The 4506-nt window shown below is 38.2% G+C and overlaps 1 pseudogene; it reads right to left on the bottom strand.

The window, feature by feature from the left end:
- Nucleotides 1-425: 425 nt before the first annotated feature.
- Nucleotides 426-1793, bottom strand: LOC105731289 (tubulin alpha-4A chain-like; annotated as a pseudogene).
- Between the last annotated feature and the right edge of the window lie 2713 nt (nucleotides 1794-4506).

Here is a 4506-nt window from a genome sequence, read left to right as displayed (position 1 = left end):
AAATATATGGAGCTGTATACTCAGCTTCTTTAATTTAGCTGTTGTTTGGTGTAATTTTGTAGTTACTTCGTTTTCAGCTTTCGTGTTCTGCATGTGGATATTAATATAGCAGTAGTCTGCATTTTTCCACTAGAGATAGGCTGTTTGCCCACACATTCCTGAAACCAAAATGAAAAAAAGAAAAGACCCATCAGTTATCCTTTGCAATATTTACATATTTTCTTATGCTTTCTCTGTGTAAAACAATGCCAATAACAAAATATTTTAAAATGTATGTCTGTCCTTTGGGCGTTAAGTTCTGTTTTGCTAAAGATACTAAATGCTTATTTATTTATATATTTATTTATTTTTAACCATGCAAGGAGACGTTTATTTCCAAAGGATTTTTTTCAATAAACATAATGAATAGGCTCCAGGCAGCTGTTCTATTCTATTCCCTCATTGTTGTCCTCATAGGAGTCCGTGCCTACTTCCTCATAATCCTTCTCCAGGGAAGCCATATCCTCCCTGAGCCATGGAGAACTCACCCTCCTTCATGCCCTTGCCCATGTCCCAGTGTACAAATGCCCTCTTGGCATACACCAGCTTGAACTTGTGGTCCAAGTGGGCCTAGGCCTTGGCAATAGCAGTTGTGTTGCTCAGCATGCACACATCACACTGTACATTGGCCAGGTCACCCCCAGGCACCACAGTGGGCGGCAGTAGTTGATACCAACCTTGAGGCATGTGGGGCAGCAGTCCACAAACTGAATGCTGCACTTAGTCTTGAAGGTGGCAGTGGCAGCATTGACATCCTTGGGCACATCTCTGTGGTACAACAGACAGGCCACACACTTGCCATATCAGTAAGCCATATACCCTAAACTGCCATACCATCACACTTTGACAACTGGCTGGCAGGCACAAAGCAGGCATTGGTGATCCCTGTCAAAAACAGCTGCTATGGTACACTTTCTCTGTAGAGATGACTGGCACATAGGTGGCCTGGGGAACATAGATATGAGTTCCAGCCACTAGGTTGATCTGAAACTGTCAGGTCCATGTTGATGGCCTTGTGTCAAAGTGCAGAGAAGGTGTGGTGGAGGAGATTATTTTGCTAATGAGGCAGTTTAGGTTGGTGTAGGTTGGGCACTCAATGTCCAGGTTGTGGCAGCAATTGTCATAGATGGCTTCATCATCTACCATGAAGGCACAATCTGAGTGCTCTAGGTTGGTGTGAGTGAGTGGTCAGGATGGAGCTGTAGGACTCAGCCACAGCTGTGGACACCTCCAGGCATGAGGAGATAGAAAATTACAGCTTAGATTTTTGGCTATCATCAACAGAGAGCTGCTCCATCAGAAGTGAGGTAAAGCTAGAGCCAGTGTCCTCGCCAAAGCTATGGAACACTAGGAAGTTCTGAAGTCCTGTGCACTGGTCAGAGGGCTTGCAGATTCAGTCCAGCATTGGGTCATTGATCTCGTTGCCAATGGTATAGGGAGCATGGGCGTTGTTGTTGAGAGCATCCTCTTTTGCAGTGATGAGCTACTCTGGGAAGAAGAGCTGTTGGTATGGGCCATTTCAGATTTCATCAATGGCCATAGGCTCCAGATCCACAACACAACCAGGACACACATTTACTAGCACTGGTTTCACAGAAGAAGCAGGTAAAGGTGGACTATCCCTTTTACCAATGGTCTTTTCACTGGGCATTGCCCATCAGTTTGAATCTCATGCTCCAGGCAGTGAGCTCCCAACAGGCATTGCCCATCTGGACACCTGCCTGACGCACATGGACTGAGATATATTCACACATGGTGAGTCCCAGTGGTGTGTCTTATGTAGAGTCAGGGTGATGGGTCTCTGTGAGAACTACCCATCTTTTTAAGGACATTTTGTATCTTGATTTAAAAAATTATAATTTTCCTAACACTAAAACAATGATGTTAAAATGTGCCATTCAAATATGTGTGGGAAAAAAGTGAAAGAAACGCTGATTCAACCTCAAGATAAGTGTATCCTAAGACTTCGTTTTAGCTCTGCTATGTATTAATAGTGTGATTCTGGACAAATTATCTAATTTCTCTAAATTTTTGTTTTCTTATTTACAAAAAGGAACTAATCTATTTTTCCTGCAAATCTTAGAGTGGTAAATTTAAATTTAATATGCATATAAAATTTCTTTGCAAATTATTAAGGGCTAAATTGATTTAAAAAATTATTTAACATGCTATTATACCTTTATCACCAATTTCCAGATTTCTATTGTTTCTTTTGTGCCTACCTTTGGCATAACTCTTACTCAGCACCTAAGACAATGAATGATAGGCTTGGTCCATTCGATATCTAGCTTCTTGTCATTTTGAAAGTCTTAAGAAAATAAAGACCCTAATTCACCAAATAAGGAAGATTAATTCCTCATTCAACAAGTTCATTCATTCAACAAATAATTATCGAGCACCAACTATGTACAAGAACAGTATTGAGTGCTGGGCCTACAACAGTAAAAAATACAGACCAAATTTTTGTCTTCATTTAACTTCTATTTTACTAGGTGAGACATAAAATAAACAATCTAAATAAGTAATAAACTATATGTGAGATGATGATAAATGTTGAGTAAAAGCAGAGCAGGAGTGCTTGTGAATCCAAGTTTATGTCGGGTGAGTAGAAAAATTTTACTAAGTAGGTCATAGTCGAGTAAAAATCTGGACTAATAAAAGTGAGGGAGTGACCCATGTAGCTCTCTGGGACAACAGAGTTACAGACAGAAGAAACAATGTGTACCAAAGCTCCAAGGCAGAAGCATATTGGCTTATTAGAGGCAGAGAGAAGGCCAGTGCACTTGGTGAAGAGTAAGATGAAGAGCTGTAGGAGATGAGTTTGGATAGGTAAATGAAAGAGGCAGATGACCTACAGGCTGTCAGCCATTGTTAGAATTTAGGCTTCTGTGTGAGATAGGAAGTCATTTGCTGGTTTCATCCAGAGAGAAAACAGGATCTGACCATTGTTTTAACACGATCCCTCTGGCTACTCTGCCTGGAACACAGTGAAGAAGATCAAGGTGAAACAAGGACATCATTTAAGAGGTCATTTAAATAATTCTTGGCTTGGACAAGATTTTAGTATGAATACAGTAAAATTTAAGATTCTGAATATACTTTCAACATGCTGTTGTCAGAGTTTGCTAATGAATTAATTGTTGAGCATAAAAACAAAGTAAAGAGTGAAGACTATCTCTAAGAATCATGACCTGAGCAATGAAAAAATAGTATTACCATTTTCTGAGATAGGAAACAAAAAGAGAGTCCTATTTAGGAGAATATCAGTCCCTCAGTTTTGGACATTATAAGTGATTATTACCCATATCATAGCCACACACCTTCTCCTGAGTTCTCACTTAGGAACACAGGCAAATATTCTTAAGACTTCTAGTGTGAAGCCTTGAGTCAATTAGTAGAGGAATTCCCAAAGCATGAGCTTATTTTATTTTATTTTATTTTATTTTTGCCATAAAAATCAGGCTTTCAGCTTTCGCCATATAAATAGCAGTGTAAAAACAAACAAACAAACAGTGGTTATAACTCATTTTCCTGTCAAGCCTTCAATCAAAGTTCTCAGCCATAGACATTAGCCTGTCTCACCAGCAGGAAGGTGATGGTCAGAACTAGCTGCCCGTATCTTTAAAAGTCCAATACTTCTAAGTCACAAATTTGAGGTAACCCCTGAAAATTCACAGAACTTTCTGTTCTTCAACTAAATAGGAAATAACACACTCTGTGATCTACCTTTGTTAAAGGGTTATTGTAAGGATCAAATAAGACAAAATATACGGTAATGTTATATATGCGTAGTAGTCATGACTCTCTTTAACAACAAAGCCATAGTGAGACTTTTTTTTTTGTTGAGAATTTTTTTATCTATTTTCGTCAGGGATATCAATCTGTAGTTTTCTTTTTCTATTGCGTCCTTGTCTGGATTTGGTTTCAGGATAATTCTGGCCTTATAGAATAAGTTAGGGTAGAATTTCTTCCCCCCAACTTTTTACAATAGTTTCAGGAGAATTGATGATAGTTCTTCCTCAGTAAAATTCAGCAGTGCCAGTATCCAGTCCTATACTTTTCTTTTGGGGAATATTTTATTACTCATTCAATATTGCTACTTGTTTTCTGTCTGTTCAGATTATTTATTTCTTCCTGATTCAATCTTTATAGATTGTATGTTTCCAGGTATTTAGAGGTTTCCTTTATATTTTCCAGTTTGTTGGCATAGAGTTGTGCATAATAGTCCCTGACAATTTTTTTTTTATTTCTGTAAAATCAATGATAATATCTCCTTTTTTTGTTTCTGATTTTGTTTATTTGGATCTTCTTTTTTCTTCGTTAGTCTAGCAGTTTATTTGAGTACCCTTTCTAAGAAAGCTTTTTTTTGTTGTTGTTGATCCTTTCCTTTTTTTTTTAATGCTATTTCATTCACTTCTACTTTGTTCTTTCCTCCTACTACTTTTGGGTTTGAGTTGTTTTTGCTTT

This window comes from Aotus nancymaae, unplaced genomic scaffold, assembly GCF_030222135.1.
Source record: "Aotus nancymaae isolate 86718 unplaced genomic scaffold, 86718_ANA_hifiasm-v0.15.2.pri h1tg000033l, whole genome shotgun sequence".
In the NCBI taxonomy this organism is placed as follows: domain Eukaryota; kingdom Metazoa; phylum Chordata; class Mammalia; order Primates; family Aotidae; genus Aotus; species Aotus nancymaae.
This window is presented reverse-complemented; position numbering and strand designations above follow the sequence as displayed.